Source organism: Anguilla anguilla, chromosome 17, assembly GCF_013347855.1.
Source record: "Anguilla anguilla isolate fAngAng1 chromosome 17, fAngAng1.pri, whole genome shotgun sequence".
NCBI classification, from domain to species: Eukaryota; Metazoa; Chordata; class Actinopteri; order Anguilliformes; family Anguillidae; genus Anguilla; species Anguilla anguilla.
In genome coordinates, this window is record NC_049217.1 from 1,270,937 (window position 1) to 1,295,419 (window position 24,483).

The window sequence follows — 24,483 nt, forward strand, 5'->3', positions numbered from 1 at the left end:
CCCCCCCCCCCCCCCCGACCCGGGGAGGGAGTGAACAGGGGGTGCGAGCTGGAGACAGGACTCAGGACTGGACTGGACAGGAACAGGAACCGGACTCAGGACTGGACGCGACAGGAACAGGAACAGGATTCAGGAACAGGACTGGACTCAGGTACTGGACTGGGCAGGACTCCGACAGGGACTGGAACTGGACTCAGGACTGGAACAGGGAACAAGACTGGACTCAGACAGGAACAGGGACAGAACACAGGAACAGGACTGTGGACCGGACTCTGACGGGTGAACAGGACTCTGGACCGGAACAGGGACTGGACACAGACAGGAGAACAGGCACAGGACTGGGGCAGGAACAGGACTGGACTGGAACTCAGGGCTGGACAGGACTCAGGAACTGGAACTCGGGACTGGACTGGGGCGAGGAAGACACACGGGACTGGACTGGGGCGAGGGAGACACACGGGACTGGACTGGGGCGAGGAAGACACACGGGACTGGACTGGGGCGAGGAAGACACACCGGACTGGACTGGGGCGAGGAAGACACACCGGACTGGACTGGGGCAAGGAAGACACACCGGACTGGACTTAGATACAAGACTGAACACCGGACTGGACTTAGACAGGAAGGGACTGGCTTAACAAGACAGGAACGGACAACACCAAGACCCTACATGACACCGATACACACACACACACAACACAGGATTGGGCACAAGACAGACACGGAGCGGACTCGACACTACATGGAGCGGGGCAAGGACACTACACAGGGGTGGACCAAGACTGATAAAAAACGGACTGAGTCAGACACAGAAACAACACGGGGAGACCTAAAAGGACAAACAAAGGGACAAGCAGGCGGGGAGGCACAAGGCAACACCGACAGGCACACTCAGGGACAGACAGACAGGGAAGGAAAGGGGTGACCTCAATGACTGACACACAGACTGACAAATAGGCAGACAGGACAAGAAACACGCAGAACGACACAGACAGGCAGACAGGCGGGAGAACAGATTGGCCGACGGGCCGACGGCCTGGGGGGCACACAAACAGGCCAACATACTGGCTGACAGACAGGTGGGCAAACAGGCGGACAGGCAAACGGGCAGACAAATAGACAAGGGGGCCAGAGAACACAGACACACTGTTTGGAACACTGGGTGGAGTACGGACACTGGGGGGCGCGACCACACTAGGGGGAGCGACCACACTAGGGGGAGCGACGACACCGGGGGAAGGACGGACATGGGGGGGAGCGACGACACCGGGGGGAGCGAGAACACCGGGGGAAGTACAGACTCTAGGGGGCGAGGGAACACCAGAGGACGAGGGAACACCAGGGGGCGAGGGAACACCAGGGGGCGAGGGAACACCAGGGGGCGAGGGAACACCAGGGGGAGCGAGAACACCGGGGGGAGCGAGAACACCGGGGGGAGCGAGAACACCGGGGGGAGCGAGAACACCGGGGGGAGCGAGAACACCGGGGGGAGCGAGAACACCGGGGGAAGCGAGAACACCGGGGGAAGCGAGAACACTGGGGGAAGTACAGACTCTAGGGGGCGAGGGAACACCAGAGGACGAGGGAACACCAGGGGGCGAGGGAACACCAGGGGGCGCAGCAAGGGCACTGGGCAGGGCAGGAGCACTGGGCAGGGCAGGAGCTCTGGACGGATCTGGAGGCCTCTCTGGGGCTCTGGATGGCTCCGGAGGCCTCTCCAGGACTCGGGGCGAAGCAGGCGACGAAGGGCCCTGCGGGACGACGGGCAGAGCAGGCGGCGAAGGGCCCTGCGGCACGACGGGCAGAGCAGGCGGCGAAGGGCCCTGCGGCACGATGGGCAGAGCAGGAGGCTTCTCCCGGGCGCGGGGAGAAGCAGGAGGCTTCTCCTGGGCGCGGGACGAAGCAGGCGGCGAAGGCCCCTGCGGGACGGCGGGCCGAGCAGGCAGCTCCAGTGGAGCGGCGGACTGAGCCGGCAGAGGAGGCCCCTGCGGGACTTGGGGCGGAGCAGGCGGAGGCCCCTGCCGTCTGGGCTGGGCAGGGGATAGGAACACAGACCCCAGCTGTAGGGAACCCAGCTGGGCAGCCGGACGGGACCGGCGGGACCCCCACGGGCCGGGCCCTGGAAAAATGACCAGCCGAGACCCTTCGAAAGATGCAGGGCCGGGATCCGCTGGCTGGGCGGCAGGAGGTCTGGCCGACCGGGAGGCAGCCCGACCACGGCGCCTCCGTGACCGCCCGCCCCGGGCGCTGGGAGGCTCAAGGGCGAAAACTGGGTCGAGCTCCCAGTCGCTGGGTGGCGAGTCCTCCGGGTCACTCCACCACCCCGGTGGCATGATTAAAAAAAAACGAAACTCCAAAAAGGAAGAGGGGGGGGAAGAAAGAGAACTCTGCTGGGTCCAGCACTGGCTGGATCCTTCTGTCAGGATGCGTGGTTGGGTTTGGACCCAAACGCAGAGGGGGAAAAATACAAAACTCCAAATAAGAACAAAAGACTTTACTAAAACAAGGAAACAAAAGGGAACAAAAAGCCTCGCAGGGCAACTTTCAACAACCGAAGGAAAACTTCAAAACAACACAGGAACAAAAAAATCCAGAAAATCCAAAAACACCAGGAAACCAGAACATGGGCAGGAACACATGGAGCAGGTACATGGGTAGAAGCTTACGCACAAACACAACCAGACATAACCAAGGATCCAGCACCTGAGTCAAGGAAGAGGGAAACTTAAATAGAACAGACACTGACGGGACACAGGAGGGCACCATGAACAATTAGGCCACAGAGAGGGAAGGGAAAACGAGACAACCAGCAACACTAATTGGATAATTGAAAATAATAATACAATTAAACAGGACACAAAACCGAAGTGCCGCCATCTGGCGGCCCAACAAAGAAAACACAGACAGGAACACAGAACCATGACACTAAATATTGTTTTAATTAGCATCCAGTTGGATTGTGGCATGAAATGAAGATTAAAGAGATGTATTGAAGGTAGGGAAAGTGCAGTGTTAACCCTTTGCAATGCTCTTCAGGTACAGAATCACTAACAGTGTCTTATTGATTTTGGGCAGCTGCATCCCATCACATCTCACTATTGGGTTCAGATGTTCCCAAATAAAGTCATTTCTTCCATTCAGCACTTTTAAATCATTGTATTTTTGACGTTGCTGGTGGTCCTCTAACATGTTATTGTTCAGTCACAGTTTTAATGTAAAACATTGGAAAACCCAGGATCCCAAAGAAATGTGATTTTGAAAACTATCCTTGCCTCTCACATAGAAGGCTGTATATTATTGTTTTGTTATTAGTTATTATAAATTGTGTAATGCTATTTCAATGCCAATGCAAGTTTTCACCCCAGCAGGACGATTTGCTATGATGTGTTATTAATTTTTGGATATTGACATTTGCTGTGCAATTCACAAAATAAAGTGTAATTGACAGAAATCGACATGATGGAATTTTCAGCACAATGTGCTAATTTTCCTTGTCATGTAAAGAAAAACAAATAGAAAATAAATCAACAAATCAACACATTTTTATTTTGACAGTGACATTTTTATGCTGAGCTATTTATAACTAAGATAAAATTAACTCACAAAAGCATCATGAATAAATTAGCGATAAACAACTAGGTATTGTGCACATCCCAAGCATAATAATTATTAAAGAATGCAATAGAACCGAAAACACTATAAAATAACCTTTTAAAACAAACATTTTCTGTCATTTTTCAAGAACTGGAGATGTAAGTAATATACAGCAATTAAAGTGTCAATCCTTTAAATGATGGAGTTTTTGTGGCAACATCATTTCACTGGGTTTGGATTCTGTAATTGCTCTTTTATAGCCTATATGCTGCTAACAGTCAATACGCTAACAGTCCTGCCAAGTGTTCACATGTGATGACACACGCAAAGGAACTTGAACTTGACCAAAACTCCAAAAAGTATCATTCAAATTAGGTTTGATATGTGGGTCAATATTACGGTGTGTCTCTATCGTTCTCCAAAGTACATTACCGCTGGATTAATCTTTTAAGAAAAATATGCACGCAACGTGCTCCTAGAAGTATCTTCAGCTAGATTTGAACTATGGTATTTGAAGCGTGAATACAAACATTTTTGACCACCAGTCACCACAGATTTAGCTAAATCCAGCAAAATGGAATAATTAACAATAAAGATCTGTGAAAAGGATGTTTTGATCACTCATAAATACTTTCTGCGTTGGTATAGCAACACACATCAATCAGGAGAGACGACAGTTCTGATGGTTCCTGTTGATCAGCCAGTCAGCTGTAGGCTGAAGCCCTTTTGTTAATGATAGGTGAAATGGGAGTTGGTTGTGTCTGTTATATATTTGACCAGCACTAATAATGGTTCTTTAAAATGAAAATATTTTGCATTTTACAATATGCCCTTTATGTTTTATTAAAATTGAAATACGTTTCTATTTGTTCTCTTCCTTTTTGAAGGCTAAATTCTGCACAGCTTAAAGACATTTATACACATCAATGGGAGCTGTACATATGAGGGAAGCCCTCCATTGCATTGGTCCTCTAGGGCTTTGCTGGTATGATCCCTCCTCAGGCTGTGCTGACTCTTGGTTGTCAAGCTCACCTGCAACAGTGGAAACGGGAAACTGTTCAGTCTTTATCAGATGCTGTTCTTGGGGAAACATGGTAGTGGCAACTTTCGCTCAAATAAAAGCAAGGGTTACAGTGTGTGGGCTCTTCGACTCATTGTAGCTTTGATTGCTGTTCCATTCCAGACCTGCCCTAATTAAGGACTGCAGATGTGCGTGCCTCTGCCACTCAGGTCATAATTCGGCATAAAGCCTTAAAGATGTGCACTACAGTGTGTTTTCTCACCAAATGCTTACTAAGTATTATCGTTCAGGACCAAGGCTGAACAATCCACATTTAACTAAAAGCACACTGGAAGTTCTACTGCTGAAACCTGTTCACTCAGACATACTCAGAAACTGTCATTTACAGTTGGTGGCTTTGTGAGTAATCGTTAGTGCTGTATTTTCCTGGATTAGATTTTATTCAGATATTTTTTTATTGGATGATTAATGATGCTTATTTACCTTTTTATCTTCCAACATGTCTAACAGCTTTCTAACACATTCTAACATTTATGCTTTTTAGCCGACATGCAACCACCATCTGTTGATTTTTGTAAAATTAAGAAGAAAGAGGGTGGAGAATATATCTTGTCATAAGATACTTTGAACAGTTGGTTTCAGTACCAGTGTCCCCTGTCTTCATTCAAAACTGAAAAATGTTGAGCACTTGGTTATTGTGTCTCAGTGCTAGTATGCTTACTTGCTGGGCGTCTCCTGCAGTACCACATAAGAACCTTTAGCATCCCCAGGGTGGCCAGCACTACAATCACCACCCTGACCACTGTCTCAGTGCCCCATCCTATGTGAGAGAACATATGGTTACTGAGTCTGATGTAGCCTGTTATCAGATTCAACCTGTCTGATATAAATTGTTATCAGATTCAATGTGTCTGATGTAGTCTGTTCTCAGATTCAATGTGTCTGATGTAGTCTGCTCTCAGATTCAATGTGTCTGATGTAATCCGTTTTCAGATTCAATTCAGATTCTGTTCTCATATTGAAACTTCAGTATGATAAGATCTTAAGACATCTATGTCTTTTGTTCAGTTTATTTAAGCCTTAAAGGGATAGTTCGCATTTTTTCGTGTACTCAAATTCGGAGGGCTTGAGCCCGACATGTACCCCGATTTATTACATTATTTGCAGTGAGAAACTCATTACATTACATTACAGGCATTTGGCAGACGCTCTTATCCAGAGCGACGTACAACAAAGTGTATAACCATAACCAGGAACAAGTATGACGAAACCCCTAGAGAGAAGTACTGGTCCAAGTGCAGGGAACAACCGCATAGTTCAACTAGGACCCTGAAGGTTAAACTGATTAACACTAACAACGAGAACGGCAACAACGCAGTCTATGGAAAAAAATACAAGTAGTAGTTAAGACAGTTAATGCACCTAAGTCACCTACGAAACAGCTGCCTAGTTACAACCCTAAGCTTACAGTCATTTACAGGGGGGTAGGGAGGGATGGGGAGAGGTGCAGCCTAAAGAGGTGAGTCTTCAGTCGTCGTTTGAAATGGGTCAGTGTCTCAGCTGTTCTGACCTCCACAGGGAGGTCATTCCACCATCGTGGGGCCAGAACAGACAGGAGATGTGTTCTGGAAGTGCAGGTGCGAAGAGGGGGAGGTGCTAGGCGTCCTGAGGTAGCAGAACGGAGGGATCTGGTTGGCATGTAGGGTTTGAATATCTTGTGGAGGTATGCTGGGGCTGATCCCTTGACTGTCTGATATGCTAGGACCAATGTTTTAAATTTGATGCGAGCTATAACAGGCAGCCAGTGGAGGGTAGTGAGCAGGGGAGTGACATGGGAGTGTCTGGGGAGGTTGAAGACCAGACGAGCCGCAGCATTCTGAATGAGTTGCAGGGGTCTGGTGGCAGATGCCGGTAGTCCAGCCAGAAGAGAGTTGCAGTAGTCCAGGCGGGATAGAACCATTGCTTGGACCAGGAGCTGGGTTGCGTAGGTGGTGAGAAAGGGGCGGATTCTGCGGATGTTATATAGGAAAAATCTGCATGCCCGGCTTACTGCTGCGATGTTCTTGGAGAGGGACAGCCTGTTGTCCATCACCACTCCGAGATTCTTGGCACAGGGTGATGATGTCACTAAGGTGTCCCCTGGGAAATGGAAAAGTCGAGGAGGGGAGAGGATAGAGCAGGAATAAAGATTAGCTCGGGTCTTTCCCGGGTTGAGCTTCAGGTGGTGATTGTCCATCCAGCTCTGTATGTCCCTCAGGCAAGCGGAGACGCGGGCAGGGACCTGTGTGTCCGATGGGGAGAAGGAGAGAAAGAGTTGCGTGTCGTCGGCATAAGAGTGATAGGACAAGCCATGGGCAGATATTACAGGGCCAAGGGATCTGGTGTACAAGGAGAAGAGAAGGGGACAGAGGACTGAGCCCTGGGGAACTCCAGTGGCGAGGGGACGGGGTGGTGATACCTTACCCGCCCAGGCAACCTGGAAGGAACGGTCAGTGAGGTAAGACTCAATCCAGTCAAGGACTGTGCCGCAGATCCCTGTTGCTGCCAGGGAGGACAGTAGGATAGAGTGCTCCACAGTGTCAAATGCAGCGGAGAGGTCTAGAAGAGTCAGGACAGAGGAGAGGGAGGCTGCTCGTGCGGCATGGAGTGACTCACTGACCGAGAGGAGTGCAGTCTCTGTCGAGTGGCCAGGCCTGAAGCCAGACTGGTGGGGGTCAAGCAGGTTGTTGTGAGAGAAGAAAGCAGAGAGTTGGTTAGATGCGGCACGTTCAAGTGTTTTGGATAGGAAAGGGAGGAGAGATACCGGGTGGTAGTTCTGAATGACTGAAGGATCTAGTGTGGGTTTCTTCAGCAGCGGGGTGATGTGGGCCCTCTTGAAGGATGAGGGGAAACATCTAGAAGATAGGGAGGAGATCACAAGGGAGGTGACAAAAGGGAGGATGTCAGGTATGATTGCCTGGAGGAGAGATGAGGGGATAGGGTCGAGGGCGCAGGTGGTAGGGCGGTGGGTGAGCAGAAGCTGGGAAACTTCAGAGTCTGAGAGGAGAGAAAATGTGGAGAAACAGGGGGTGGAGGGCGCAGAGGGCGCGGAGGGCGCGGAGGGCGCGGAGGGGGCAGAGGGCGCAGAGGGGGCGGAGGGCGCGGAGGGGGCAAAGGAGCTGCGGATGTCTGCAATCTTTTCGTCAAAGAATGCTGCAAAGTCATCTGCAGTGAAGGAAGACTGGGGTGGAGGAGGTGGCACGCTGAGGAGAGAAGAGAAAATAGAGAAAAGTTGACGAGGGTTAGAAATGGAGTTATTTTAGTTTGGTAGAATTTTGCCTTAACGGCAGTGACAGCAGAAGAAAATTCTGTCAGGAGAGACTGATAGGCTGAGAGGTCAGATGGGTCCCTGGATTTGGCCCACTTCCTCTCAGCAGTGCGGAGGCTGGCCCTGGAGGTGCGTAGGATGTCAGACATCCATGGACTGGGAGAGGATGAACGTGCTGGCCTAGGAACGAAGGGGCATAGGGAGTCGAGTGCTGAGGAGAGAGATGAGGTTAGGGTGGAGGATGCAGAGTTAGTGGGGAGCTTGGAAAATGATTGAAGAGTGGGGAGGGAAGCAGTCACTCTGGGAGCAAGAGAAGAGGGTGATAGGGAGCGGAGGTTACGGCGGACAGTGACAGTGGGGATGGGAGGAGGAGAGGGAGGATGTGGAGAGAGGGGGAGGGAGAAGGAGATGCAGTGATGGTCAGACGTATGCAGGGGGGTAACCGTAAGATTAGAGCTGGAGCAGGTCCTCAGGAAGATCAGGTCTAGGAGGTTGCCTGCCTTGTGGGTTGGGGGAGAGTGTTGTAGGGAGAGGTCGAAGGAGTGGAGTAGTGGTAGGAAGGCAGCAGACTGGGAGGCCTCTAGGTGGATGTTAAAATCTCCCAGGAGGATCAGCGGGGTGCCGTCCTCAGGGAAGGAGCTGAGCAAGGTGTCTAGCTCATCCAGGAAGCTTCCCAGGGGCCCCGGGGGACGATAAATAACAATAATATAGAGGTTAGCAGGGTAGGTGATAGAGACAGGATGGAATTCAAAAGTGGATATAGACAGGTCAGGGAGGGGGAGAACAGAGAATTTCCAGGTGGGGGAGATCAGTAGACCAGTACCACCACCATGGCCAGATCGCCGGGGGGTGTGGGAGAAGGAGTAGGAGGATGAGAGGGCAGCAGGAGTGGCAGAGTTGTCTGGTGTGATCCAGGTCTCTGTGAGGGCAAGGAACTGCAGGGATAGGAGGGAGGCATAGGCGGAGATGAAGTCTGGCAGTTCCATAGCCCCCCTGTGACCGTGAAGTTCTCACAGGGGGTCAGCGGGGGGTAGCAGAGGTTAGAGGGGTTCCGTTGTCGAGGGGGGCCACGTCGCTGGAAGCGCCTTCTGAGGGGGAGAGCACAGACTGGAATGGGGAGCTGGTTCATAAACTAGGAGGGTGTACCTAATTAGCAACTGAAAACCTGAGTCGAATAACGCGCTGATTACACAGGTTCACAGTCTGTAATAGTGCAATAATCGCAATCTATTAATTCTAAGAATCAAAGTGGTAGATAGAAGCCTAACACAACCTAAAAACAAAGAAACCTAACACAACCTAAAAACAAAGAACAGTTTCCACACAGGGAAAAGTTTAAAATCTAACGCGGTATGTAATTAGTAAATGAACGCAGATACTTATTCAACTCTAGCAGGATGGATTTCGGCAGTTCTACGCACCTGGACGAATTATACACTTACTACCTAAACTGCGAGTTAGCAGGACTAATAAAGCGTCGCTCCGAGTGTACCTAATTAGCATATATTCCAGCTATGGCAGAAATAGCTGATTAAATTTATCTGACACAAGATGTGTAATATTGGAAGGAGCATCACTATTGCTCAGATGTAATAGGAACATGCGAGAGGTTCTAGGTCACCTTTTATTGCTCCCAGAAGAATAATTATTTCTATGGCTGGGTGTTTACAGAAGCGCAGGTCTCATGGATTCCACATTTTTTGTCTTTTTATTCACCGTTTTAGCACAATCCATGATTTTTTGAATGCTCTTTCTGTAAATACAGTAAACCTGACAGTTGAATTGCATTAATGAATATGCTCAGGAATGACAGGTATTGTTGTGTCCCTATCAGAAAAAAAATTCTTGTTTTTACTATTGGTTAGTGGTTTTGATTAAAGCTTTTTTAAATAATTTACTTAGCTCAGTCATGTGGATTGTCTGATGTTTTAACTCTAGTGCAGAAATGAAACACTGATTTTGGTTTTTGTTTCTTACTCAGTAATGTTTTCCCATAAACTCATTTATGACTGAACTGGTGTTTGGGTATAGACCTGGGCATTTGAAGCTGGATAAAACAGTTGGAAAAGTCAACTTTCATACCCTCTGGCCTCTCCTGAATTAAATCAGCCGACAATGTTGTTTGCATAAGAAAAAGCAGGAGGTTCAACTATTTTATATATAGCATAATTTAAAAAGTCAAGAAATGTATTCTATACGCCTAAGTATAATCAATTGCCATCAATATACTGATATGTTTTAACTGATAAAAGTGATAGGTATTGTTTTAAACACTAAGTATGATAACATTTGGAAATCTTAAACAGTATCCATAATGTAAAGCAGTACGATAAGCTTAGGGTTAGTTCTAAGAATTTGAACGAAACCTAATGACAAGTAGTTTACTACAGTGCAGGGTAAAATTTTGACATGAGCATTTGTTAAATGCACATTATTTAATATTGTCTGGTATTTTTCAGGAGTCCCAAGTTATCGATGGAATTATTTTTACAGTTCATCCTGTATGAAGGCTGGTACAGGACTATGAGAGAAAGGTGAGACAATGTTCACAGTGGGATGGACGGAGGGTGTGGGAAAATGGTGATTGGAGACAGGAGCGGGTCTGGGGGAATATTGGAGGGAACAGGAAGTATAGAGGTCATTTTGGGCAGGTAGGTCATTTTTTAATTGTCTTCATGATTAATGAAGCTTTAATCATTTTTTGTTGCATCCTTGACTTGATTTTTGTTCCAATGTAATTTACCATGGTTCACCATCTGATGTGGTCCTCTGGAGGGGGGTGGGGAATCAGTTCATCCCATGGGGGGGTTGGTACAGGACTATGAGAGAAAGCTGGGGTGACAGAGTGGGAAATTTGGGAAAATGACGATTGGGGAAAGGATGGGGTGAGCCTGGGTCTCAGGGAATATTAGAGAGAACAGGATGTATTGAGGTAAGGGGTATGTAGCACATTTTTGGGTGTCTTTACCATTCAAGAAGCTTTAATCATCTTTTTTTGCATATTTAATTTCTGTTCCAATGTAATATACCATGTAATGTGGTCCCCTGGAAGAAAGGGTGGTGGTGGGCCTTTAAAATAGGAAGGTATAGTTATGAGTTACCAGTAATTAGGTCTAATGTTGTGTAATATGGTTAGTTATTAGTTATTGAATCTACATCGTAGAATATAGTTACGTCAAGGTAATCATTTTTACAGTTCATCCCATGTGGGGGTTGGTACAGGACTATGAGAGACAGTGGGGGTGACATCAGAGTGGGACGGATGGAGCGTTTGGGAAAACGGTAATTGGGGAAAGGATGGGGTGAGCCTGGGTCTCAGGGAATATTAGAGAGAACAGGATGTACAGAGGTAAGGTAGGGTAGGTAGGTCATTTTTGGGTGTCTTTATAATTTAAGAAGCTTTAATCACCTTTATTTACATCTCTACTTTCTGTTCCAGTGTAATTTACCATGGTTCACCATGTGATGTGGGGGGGTGGGGGGGGTGGTGGCAGGCCTTAAACATAGGAAGGTATAGTTATGAGTAACAGTAATTGGGTCTAATGTTCTGTAATATGGAAATCTATCCAAAACACTTGAACGTGCTGCATCTAAGCAGCTCTCTGCTTTCTTCTCTCAGAATAACCTGCTTGACCCCCACCAGTCTGGCTTCAGGCCTGGCCACTCAACAGAGACTGCACTCCTCTTGGTCAGTGAGTCACTCCATGCCGCACGAGCAGCCTCCCTCTCCTCTGTCCTGATTCTTCTAGACCTCTCCGCTGCATTCGACACTGTGGAGCACTCCATCCTCCTGTCCTCCCTGGCAGCAACAGGGATCTGCGGCACAGTCCTTGACTGGATTGAGTCTTACCTCTCCGACCGTTCCTTCCAGGTTGCCTGGGCGGGTAAGGTATCACCACCCCGTCCCCTCGCCACCGGAGTTCCCCAGGGCTCAGTCCTCGGTCCCCTTCTCTTCTCCTTATACACCAGATCCCTTGGCCCTGTAATCTCTGCCCATGGCTTGTCCTATCACTCCTATGCCGACGACACGCAACTCTTTCTCTCCTTCTCCCCATCGGACACACAGGTCCCTGCCCGCATCTCCGCTTGTCTGAGGGACATCCAGAGCTGGATGGACAATCACCACCTGAAGCTCAACCCGGGAAAGACAGAGCTAATCTTTATTCATGCTCTATCCTCTCCCCTCCTCGATTTCTCCATTTCCCTAGGGGACACCTTAGTGACATCATCACCCTGTGCCAAGAATCTCGGAGTGGTGATGGACAACAGGTTGTCCCTCTCCAAGAACATCGCAGCAGTCAGCCGGGCATGCAGATTTTTCCTCTATAACATCCGGAGAAGCCACCCCTTTCTCACCACCTACTCAACCCAGCTCCTGGTCCAAGGAATGGTTCTATCCCGCCTGGACTACTGCAACTCTCTTCTGGCTGGACTACCGGCATCTGCCATCAGACCCCTGCAACTCATTCAGAATGCTGCAGCTCGTCTGGTCTTCAACCTCCCCAGACACTCCCACGTCACTCCCCTGCTCACTACCCTCCACTGGCTGCCTGTTATAGCTCGCATCAAATTTAAAACATTGGTCCTAGCATACCAGACAGTCAAGGGATCAGCCCCAGCATACCTCCACAAGATATTCAAACCCTACATGCCAGCCAGATCCCTCTGTTCTGCTACCTCAGGACGCCTGGCACCTCCCCCTCTTCGCACCTGCGCTTCCAGAACACGTCTCCTGTCTGTTCTGGCCCCACGATGGTGGAATGACCTCCCCGTGGAGGTCAGAACAGCTGAGACACTGACCCATTTCAAGCGATGACTGAAGACTCACCTCTTCAGGCTGCACCTCTCCCCATCCCTCCCTACCTCCCTGTAATCTCTTAAATGACTGTAAGCTTAGGGTTGTAACTAGGTAGCTGTTTCGTAGGTGACTTAGTTAATGCACCTGTCTTAACTACTGCTTGTATTTTTCCATAGACTGCGTTGTTGCTGTTCTCGTTTGTGTTAGTGTTAATCAGTTTAACCTTCAGGGTCCAAGTTGAACTATGCGGTTGTTCCCTGCACTTGGACTGGTACTTCTCCCTAGGGTTTTCGTCATACTTGTTCCTGGTTATGGTTATACACTTTGTTGTACGTTGCTCTGGATAAGAGCATCTGCCAAATGCCTGTAATGTAATGTAATATGGTATCTAATAATGTAATAATAATTGTGCTTATAGAATATCTGCAGTACAACTGGTTGAAGGGATCCATGCAGGTTATGTAAAAGGCAAAGGTATGAATCAAGCAGATGACCTAGGCATTAGTATAATTCTTGGAAAGGAGAGCTATGTCTGTTTATGGATTTAATGATAAATTCTCAATTTCTTCAATCATATGCCTGGTCTGCCAGTTAACTAAATTCATGAATATGCTCAGGAACGACTGGTATTGTTGTGTCCCTATCTGAAAACAAATCTTGTTTTTGCTTTTGGTTAATGAGTTTGGTTAAAACATTTGTGAAATAATTTACGTAGCTAAGTGAAATGGATTGTCTCATGCTTTAACTATAGTGCAGAAATGAAACACTGATTACGGTTTTTATTTCATCATGTTTTCCCGTCAACTAATTTCTGACTGAAGCGGCGTTTGGGTATAGACCTGAGTATGGTAATATGAACCTTTATACCCTCTGGCCTTTCCTGAATGAAATCATCCAACAATGTTTTTGCATAAGAAAAAGCAGGAGGTTTTAACGTTTTTAATATAATAATATAAAAAGTCAAGCAATATATACTTTAGGCCTAAGTATAATCAACTGCCATCAATATACTGCAATGTTTTAATTGTTAAAAGTTATAGGTATTGTTTTAAGCATTAAGTGTGATAAGTTGGAAGTCTTAAGCATTCGTTTACATGATGTATCCAGAATTAAAAGCAGTTCGGAAAGCTTTGGGTCAGTTCCAAGATTTTGAATGAAACACAATTACAAGTAGTTTACTACGATACAGGAAGAAAATAGGATATGAGCATCTGCTAAATGCCTATAATGTAATGTTATGAAACTGTAAGAAATATCTGGTATTTTTCAGGAGTCCTGCGTTATCAATGGAATTATTTTAACTGTTCATCTTGTATTACATTACATTACAGGCATTTGGCAGACGCTCTTATCCAGAGCGACGTACAACAGTGTATAACCATAACCAGGAACAAGTGTGTCAAAACCCTAGAGAGAAGTACCGTTCAGGGAAGTGCAGGGAACAATTGCATAGTTCAACTTGGACCCTGAAGAATGAAGTGATTAATACCAACACAAACGAGAACAGCAACAACGCAGTCTACGTAAAAATACAAGCAGTAGATAAGACGAGTGCATTAACTAAGTCACCTACGAAACAGCTACCTAGTTACAACCCTAATCTTACAGTTAATTTAGAGATTACAGGGAGGTAGGGAGGGATGGGGAGAGGTGCAGCCTGAAGAGGTGAGTCTTCAGTTGTCGCATGAAGTGGGTCAGTGTCTCAGCTGTTCTGACCTCCACGGGGAGGTCATTCCACCATCGTGGGGCCAGGACAGATAGGAGACGTGTTCGGGAAGCGCAGGTGCGAAGAGGGGGAGGTGCCAGGCGTCCTGAGGTAGCGGAACAGAGGGGTCTGGCTGGCATGTAGGGTTTGAAGATCTTGTGGAGGTATGCTGGGGCTGATAGCTTGACTGTCTGGCATGCTAGGACCAATGTTTTAAATTTGATGCGAGCCATAACAGGCAGCCAGTGGAGGGTGGTGAGCAAGGGAGTGACGTGGGAGTGTCTGGCGAGGTTGAAGACTAGACGAGCTGCAGCATTCTGAATGAGTTGCAGGGGTCTGATGGCAGATGCCGGTAGTCCAGCCAGAAGAGAGTTGCAGTAGTCCAGGCGGGATAGTACCATTGCTTGGACCAGAAGCTGGGTTGAGTAGGTGGTGAGAAAGGGGCGGATTATCCGGATGTTATACAAGAAAAATCTGCATGCCCGGCTTACTGCTGCGATGTTCTTGGAGAAGGACAACCTGTTGTCCATCACCACTCCGAGATTCTTGGCACAGGGTGATGATGTCACTAAGGTGTCCCCTAGGGAAATGGAAAAATCGAGGAGGGGAGAGGTTAGAGCAGGAATAAAGATTAGCTCCGTCTTTCCCGGGTTGAGCTTCAGGTGGTGATTGTCCATCCAGCTCTGGATGTCCCTCAGACAAGCGGAGATGCGGGCAGGGACCTGTATGTCCGATGGGGAGAAGGAGAGAAAGAGTTGTGTGTCGTCGGCATAGCAGTGATAGGACAAGCCATGGGCAGAGATTACAGGGCCAAGGGATCTGGTGTATAAGGAGAAGAGAAGGGGACCGAGGACTGAGCCCTGGGGAACTCCGGTGGCGAGGGGATGGGGTGGTGATACCTTACCCGCCCAGGCAACCTGGAAGGAACGGTCGGAGAGGTAAGACTCAATCCAGTCAAGGACTGTGCCGCAGATCCCTGTTGCTGCCAGGGAGGACAGGAGGATGGAGTGCTCCACAGTGTCGAATGCAGCGGAGAGGTCTAGAAGAATCAGGACAGAGGAGAGGGAGGCTGCTCGTGCGGCATGGAGTGACTCACTGACCGAGAGGAGTGCAGTCTCTGTTGAGTGGCCAGGCCTGAAGCAAGACTGGTGGGGGTCAAGCAGGTTATTCTGAGAGAAGAAAGCAGAGAGTTGGTTAGATGCAGCACGTTCAAGTGTTTTGGATAGATTTCCATACTACAGAACATTAGACCCAATTACTGTTACTCATAACTATACCTTCCTATGTTTAAGGCCTGCCACCACCCCCCCCCCCCTTCCAGGGGACCACATCACATGGTGAACCATGGTAAATTACACTGGCACAGAAAGTAGAGATGTAAAAAAAGGTGATTAAAGCTTCTTGAATTGTAAAGACACCCAAAAATGACCTACCTACCCTACCATACCTCTATACATCCTGTTCTCTCTAATATTCCCTGAGACCCAGGCTCACCCCATCCTTTCCCCAATTACCGTTTTCCCAAACGCTCCATCCGTCCCACTCTGATGTCACCCCCACTGTCTCTCATAGTCCTGTACCAACCCCCCCATGGGATGAACTGTAAATTTGATTCCCCAGCCCCTTCCAGAGGACCACATCAGATGGTGAACCATGGTAAATTACATTGGAACAAAAATCAAGTCAAAGATGTAACAAAAAATGATTAAAGCTTCTTCAATCATAAACACACTTAAAAATCACCTACCTGCCCAAAATTACCTGTACACTTCCTGTTCTCTCCAATATTCCCCCAGACCACGGCTCACCCAATCCTTTCCCCAATCACCATTTTCCCACACCCTCCACCCATCCCACCGTGAACATCCGCTCACCTTTCTCTAATAGTTCTGTACCAGCCTTCATACAGGATGAACTGTAAAAAATAATTCCATTGATAACTCGGCTCTTGAAATATACCAGACAATTTTTAGTTTCATAACATTACATTATAGGCATTCAGCAGATGCTCATATCCTATTTTTTTCCTGGATTGTAGGAAACTACTTGTCATTGTGTTTCATTTGAATTCTTGGAACTGACCCTAAGCTTTTCATACTGCCTTAAATTATGGATACACCATGTACACCAATGCTTAAGACTTCCAACTAGTACCATACTTAATGCTTAAAACAATACCTGTCACTTTTACCAATTAAAACATAGCAGTATGTTGATGGCAATTGATTATACTTAGACCAAAAGCATATATTTCTTGACTTTTAAAATAATACTATATATATATATATATATAGTTAAAACCTCCTGCTTTTTCTTATGCAAGTAACATTGTTGGCTGATTTCATTCAGGATAGGCCAGAGGGTATGAAGGTTGATATTACCACCGATTTTATCCAGCTTCAAATGCCCAGGGCTGTGTTTCCCATTTTCGATGTACCTTAACGTTTTAGGAAGGTTTCTAAGGTATACGTTTAAAAGGGAAGCCGCTTTTTTACAAGTGTTTCCCAGACTATATCTTAACAGTTCCCTTAAGGGACACTTCCAAAGGTACGTCGTAAGTTGGAGCTGGCCTTCACTGTGGTGCTGAAAAGTTATCAATCGATGCCAAGCAAATCGATTGTCTCACTTGCAAAGGCTTATGAATGACGTTTTAATATTACACGTGTTGTCATAATCATTTTACATCAATCTAATATTGCAGAAGAGGAAGCTATACCTACTAAAGATCATCTGCTAATCTCTTTAGGAGTCAAGAGGAGACCTATAGTTCAGACTAGATAGACCTAGATAGTTTCAATAAATACGTACATATGGGCTACAAAAGATAAAATAAAGAGCATCAATCGGGACATATAAGCTGGGACTTCTTGGAAGCCCAGTAAAAAGGATATAGGACACATATGGGTGAATTATTTTATTCTTATTGAAACAAAGGTCTAATGTTAATTTGGTTTTGTCACACAATATATAGGCAACTGTAGCCGCATATCCACTGATTCCCGCGGACTTTTCTCTGCAGTGCAAAAATGATCGTAGATGAAAGGCAAAAGCGCATCTGTGGAAATTGATCATGATTAATTCTATACCCGGTGCCTTATGAATAGGTCTGCCTGTTAAAGTAATATGTTCAGCCACCTTGATTTGCTGTTGGATAATCTTAAGTTTAACCAAGAATATCATTATTGGGTTGTTTACTGAAAATCGGAAAACAACATGGTAGGAAAGAAATGTTCGGTAAGGTTGATATTTACCCAGTGCTATTTTGTTTTATATAGGAGGTGTGAGCTAAAGGAAGGGGATGTAGATCATTTGGCTATGTTTGTTCATTATAAGCCACCGTACCTGTATGTGTGTTTATGGCTAGGCCAATCAACGTGCTGTAGTTCGGTCATGTAAGTAGACTCTCCACGTCGGCTTTGGTCACACAGGTTTTATATTTTTAATAAACCGGCGGTTTGTTCCAAGTCAGTGTGATCATTGACTCACACACAAACAAACTAATTTCTACAGTGTATGCAGTCAGAAAAGCCATATCCTCAGTTAGCTCCACTACGTATATATAAAAAAAAAACGTATTTATTTTTTTCACAAATTGGATTAGTATTATGGATAGGCCCTATACTTAATAACCATCATGATGGGAATAGACAGGTGAAACGACAATATTCTCATGACGTGCTATGCACAGAAACGTTGATTGGATAATTAATTTTCGTAAAGTTAATATTAAACTGTATGTCATTTTCGCATGCAGATGTGCTACTAGATGCGCACTGCAGTACAACTGTCGATTTGAAAAGCCACCTATCGACATAATAAGGCTAAAACTGACAGGATGAGCGGAGTGCATCGCTAAGGGACAGCTTACGAGTGCCTCAGACCACCCTTTTAAAGGTATACCTTAACCAAGGAGGTGCTGGAAAACAGCTTGAGACCTAAAGGATGACCTTAAGGTATACCTTACGACGCACGTAGCGCTAAGGAGACTCTGGGAAACGCAGCCCAGGTCTATACCCAAACATGGGTTCAGTCATAAATCAGCTGATTAGAAAACATTACTGAGAAAGAAACAAAAACCGCAATCAGTGTTTCATTTCTGCACTATAGTTAAAGCATCAGACAATCCATGTGACTGAGCTAAGTAAATTATTTCACAAAGGTTAACCAAACCCATTCACCAATAGTAAAGAAAAAAAAATTCAGATAGGGACACATTACATTACATTACAGGCATTTAGCAGACGCTCTTATCCAGAGCGACTTACACAACTTTTTACATAGCATTTTACATTGTATCCACTTATACAGCTGGATATATACTGAAGTAATGCAGGTTAAGTACCTTGCTCAAGGGTACAACGGCAGTGTCCTTACCCGGGAATCGAACCTCCGACCTTTCGGTTACAAGCCCAGTTCCTTACCCACTGTGCTACACAACACCTGTCATTCCAAATCATACCCAAATCATTTAGTTCAGCTGTCAGACCAGGCACATGATGGGAGAAACTGAGAATTTTATCTTTAAATCCATAAACTGACATGGCTTTCCTTGCACACCAAAAAAATTATACCAATGCCTTAGTCATCTGCTTAATTCCTACCTTTTCTGTTACATAACCTATATGGATCCCTTCAACCAGTTGTACTGCAGATATTCTATAGGAACAATTATTATTACATTATTAGTTACCATATTACACAATATTAGCCAATATTACCCAAGTACTGTTACTCATAACTATACCTTCCTATTTTAAAGGCCAGCCACCACCCCCCCTTCCAGGGGACCACATTATATGTGGAATATTACACGGAATATTACATTGAGACAAATTAAGATGCAAAAAAGATCATTAAAGCTACCTGAATGGTAAAGACACCCAAAAATGAGATACCTACCCTACCTTACCTCTATAAATCCTGTTCTCTCCAATATTCCCTGAGACTAAGGCTCACCCATCCTGTCCATAATTGCCGTTATCCCATTCGCTCCGTCCGTCCCATTGTGAACGTCGTCCCAGCTTTCTTTCATCGTTCCGTTCCAACCCCCACGTGGGATGAACTGCTAAAACGATTCCCTTGAAGTGATGAACGTCAAGACTCCTTAAAAAAACCAGTCTTATAATTTTCAATTACACTGCATTACATTACATGCATTTACCAGACTCATCTGATTAATTTTTCCCCACATTGCAGGAAAACAGCTTCTCACCGTGTTTAATTTCTGTTCTTCTATAACCTTCACTTAGTGCCTTTAATTGTCGATACATTATGCAAACAAAGTCTAAGGCATTTCCTTTATCATACTATACTATGTAGGATTTTGCATCCCTTCTGTACGTGTGTTTGTAAACTAGAAGCCTGCTCCTCGTTCACTCGACTTACTGGGAGAACTACGTGAGAGGGTCATCATTTCCCTTTATGCTCCACCAGCTTAAACATGAAACGATGGCTTGGTCAATATTGGCGACCGCCTATTTTTGGTTCAGTCACCATTGTGATGTGCTCTTACTGAATACAATAACACCACATTAGTATGCCCTTTGGCACCTGCGTATGTATGTGCTTATTCACCTAATTTATTTATTGCAAGCCTGCTGGCTAAAAAAGTTACAGCACCGCAAGCTAAGGAGTTGGCAAAAAGCTAGTTAACTGTAGAGAGGCCAGTATGGTGGTGGCGTAAATTAAAACATTAATAAGTGCATTTAAACATTATATATGAACCACGGCTTATTACATAAAAGACTAAAAAATGATTATGGCTTCTTCAATCACAGAGACACCCAAAAGTGACCTACCTGCTAAACCTTACCTCTGTTCATCCTGTTCTGTCTAATATTACCTGAGCCCAAGGCCCACCCCATCCTTTCCACCATCACCACTTTCCCAAACCTCTGCCCGTCAAACTGAACATTGTCCCAGCTGCCTCTCATGGTCCTGATTCCTGTACCAACCTCCACACGGGTGAAATGGAAGAATTATACCCTTGATAATGATTACTTGGGGCTCCTAAAAACAGCAGACATAATCATTTATGCACATTTCTCCCTCATTGCCATAAACTGAACTGAATAGTTGATTATCGTTCAGATTAATATGAATGCTTGTAATTATGTTCAAACCTATACCAACTGCTTTTAATTACTGATGAATTATGTAAACCTGCACTTCCACTGATTATCAAACTTATACTTACCGGAGTAAATACATATACTTACCGCTTACAACACTAAAATACTTTTGCTCCTAGGTATTCAAGCTCAGTCCTGGGGACCTTCTGTGTAGGGTGCTGGCTTGCTTTCCAAGAACACTTGCAATCCCAGAATTTTAACAAGCTGGTAATTTTTCTTAAATAGTTGCTTTCCATGTTTAGAGGGATTATTTGCCACCTTAAGCCACATTATGTTGAAAATATCTATACATGCTATTAAGATAAGTCCATGTTCACATTTGTTTTTTGATCTTGAATTCTTTCGTTTTGGCCATGTCTCCACACCCTCACCAATTAGTAGCCTATTGATTCATGTTGACTTGATTGGTTAAAACCTCTTTTTTCAGTTGTTTGTAATATAGCACAATAAGCAGAATGTGAACATGGGATATTTACTTTTTTAGCACCTAATTGAGACAAATTAACAGCTTGTTAAAATTTTGGTATTGAAATTGGGGTTTGAACAAAATAGCTTAGTTATAGCATATGTTTTCTTGTTCCTAAAAAATGAGAATAAAAATATTTACTTCCTGCTATTACTAATTAAACCCTGTAACTTACCTTTACCCTATTACTATGAATTATACTCATGCCTAATATAAATAGTTAAACAAGTGTAAATGACATTTCAAATAAGAAAATGCCGATATTACTCCGAAATGTATTGGGAAAAGAATTTAAAACTTCCAACAGACCGCTCGATTATGTAGGTATGAACTGGTATATATAGGAAGATAATGATTGTTTAACACAAATACTAATTATTTTTTGCTTATTCGACTAGCTACCTATTCCATGTAGCCTATTATGCAAAAAAGAGAAATTGTTGCAAAATAGGCTACCGCATTATGCAGCAATTCGTGCCAGTAGCTACTGTAATTTCTGCTAACTTAATTACCCCTATTTTAAAATACGATAAATTGCAAAGGCTCTTCATTGACACGCGTAGGTTAGTCAATAGTCACAAGGAAAATCGTGCAAGCAGTGCAAGAGATTACATGAATCGACCTGGTAACTGTGGAGATTGCTACGACAACCGCTTGTGTTAAAGTCTTGCTAGTTGTCCAACGCAAATAAACACTTTCCGCTCGTAATTGTACAGTCGGATGAAACCTTTTGAGAGACTTTGTACGCTAAGAAGTAGGCGGATTCTTCAATAAAATAAAACGCAGCATATCACAATTTGATGCGAAAGTAATTGTGCATTATTCACATAACGTAGGCCTATGTCTCACCTGAATAGATGAATCTCGTTGTGTGCCGTTAAACATGACAGCTACCTGCTTAAATGATCTGAATGCACTTCACTATTGTGACGTAGTTAATGTCACTTCTGTTCGGTCGCGTATGGAATTCGGCTGACCAGTCAGCATAAACTGTAAAAAAATATGAAAAAATATGCGCCTCAGTAGTCTGACGTAACATGGATGTTCGAATGAAAAACGAATTTCTCTGTAGAGGAAATTAATGGGAGTTTCACTGCAATGTCCCTGGCATTTAAAAAGCGACATTTTCATCCGGACACATTTCTCAGTTAAACAGCACTGGATCCACTGAATTCCGATAACGCTTTCCGACGGATATAATTATTTTGCTAACAATTATAGCGTCTGACCTCCCATTGTGAAACTAATCTAATCTCGTCCGGACAGGGTTTGTCTGACATTAACAGAGTTTGCGACAGGGAGAGGGACTAAAATAAAAAATCTCCAAAAGAATGCTGTTGAAATCTTACAATGTGATTTAGGACAGATTGTAGCTAAATGTGGGAGTGTGCCAGACGTTCGTGTAGTGAAAATTAGCAAAAGGTAAATTCCATACAGACATTACGAAGAATTCATGCAGAGAGTAGTCAATGTGTGGAATAGCCTGCCAGGTCACGTAGCAGAGGCAGAAAGTCTGGGGATTTCCAAGACTAGGTTTGATACAGTGTTAGGTACTATCTACTCTGTAGGTAATCAGAGCACTAATTTAGTCAGGAAAATGGCGAGCATTGTTGGGCTGAATGGCCTGTTCTCGTCATCATGATATGTTATGTTATATTGTACTAACAACTCACCTTTTCTTCCCCTTTGGTTCCATCATTCTGTCTCAAGAAGTGACAGCAAACTCATCCCACCATCACATAACAGCAGGGATATCCTTACAGATGAACTCTTACCTGTAGACATTCAGCAGTACTTCCACCTGTATAACCTTCACGGAACAGCAGGGCAATCCTTACAGATGAGCTCTTACCTGTACTCATAAAACAGCAGATAAGCAGAGTTCGCTCTCTGCCACAGCACAGACTTCTGATCCATCTGCTTCACTCTCTCATCATCCAAAGACAGCCAGTTTGTGCTGCAATCAGTGCTTTCACAGATGAAATAGCCTTCAGAATCACACAGATTGATGTTCAGCTTGTCTCTCCATGTTGTAGTCGCCCAGACACGTCTGCATGAAGGAGCCACTTGACTCTGCGAGGAAAAAAGCTGTTATTGAAATGTGATTCATTGTGCCATCTCTGTGTGCAGATGAACGTGTCTTACATTACATTGCATTTATCTAGCAGCCTTCCAATATGAAATATCGTAACATAACATACCATAACATTATGACGAGAACAGGCCATTCAGTCCAACAATACTCGCCATTTTCTTGACTAAATTGTACCTAGTGCTCTGATTACCTACAGACTAGATAATAGTATCAAGCCTGGTCTTCCCCAGATTTTCTGCCTGTACTGCATGACCTAACAGGCTATTCCACACATTGAGTACTCTCTGTGTGAAAAAAATTCTTAATGTCTGTATGGAATTTACCTTTTGCTGATTTCTATTTATGTCCTCTTGTTCTACAAACAGAAGTCAACCTGAATAATCTCTTGTAGTTCTCTGTATTAATCCTCTTTACGAATTTAAAAGCCTTTATCATATGTCCATTAGGGCTGTAAACATAAAACAACAGCATGTTCAAGAATCAACTGATATTATAACATATTCAACTTATTTATTGTAAAATTTACGTGAAAAATTCAAAATCACATCATTAATGTATTACCATGAAATACTGTTGGACGCTTCCTGTTGTGTGCGTTACATCCACAAGGGGGGGCAAGAAGGCACAGAGGAAGCATAAGGTATGGTAGTAACGGACGCCAGTCAGAGACCGGGGATAAATCCAGGGGATATGGAGGACCAAAAATGCCTAAATTAAAAATAAATAAATAAATGACTCAATAAATTAATAAAAACATGAATAAATATAAATGCAAGAAAATATTGAAATAAATGAATTTTCATTATTTATGTACATATTTATTTCTGTATATATTTATTTATTTCAACTTATTTCATCTGACAGGTTGCACATGCATCATGCTGGCGATTTGACTCAGTTTAAGGTAATAACAACATTACAGAATATTGTGCAGTAAGATTGTCTTTGTCCATGTATACTTTTTCCTGCAAATAATGAAAATGAGCCAATATTGCATTTAGGTGACAAGCTCTTATTTTATTACTACACGCTGTTTATATACAAAGCAAGTAATATAAAGCAGATTGTATGTTTCCATGTGAATAACATTTTTTCAAATGAATAATAATTAAATCTCTTAATTATATTGTCTGTTTTAGTAGCTGCTGAGGTGGGCTATTTTGCTTGAGATCAGTGTAACGTTAGGTAAAGGGCTTTAGGTTAAAAATGTCTAGCAACCGCAGTATTTGCAGCTTCAGAAAGTACGTTTATATTAGCCTGCAGTGGAATTATTGTGTTACCGACTACACGTTTATTTATTTTGGAAGTTGGCTGTCTATCGCACAACAGTACCTACCTAGCTACAATAATGCAGTATGGCTGATAA

General features: G+C 44.5%; 1 long non-coding RNA gene across 2 annotated transcripts; it reads right to left on the bottom strand.

Moving 5' to 3' along the window:
- Positions 1–3,520: 3,520 nt before the first annotated feature.
- On the bottom strand, positions 3,521–21,859 carry LOC118216582. 2 transcript variants are annotated; one of them, XR_004763035.1, is made up of 4 exons: positions 19,325–21,859; positions 19,027–19,081; positions 5,337–5,435; positions 3,521–4,626 (listed from the first exon to the last, which is right to left on the bottom strand). It is a non-coding gene; the product is annotated as an uncharacterized LOC118216582 (long non-coding RNA). The 2 variants fall into 2 exon arrangements; XR_004763036.1 differs by lacking the exons at positions 19,027–19,081; positions 19,325–21,859 and adding an exon at positions 6,666–6,703.
- Between the last annotated feature and the right edge of the window lie 2,624 nt (positions 21,860–24,483).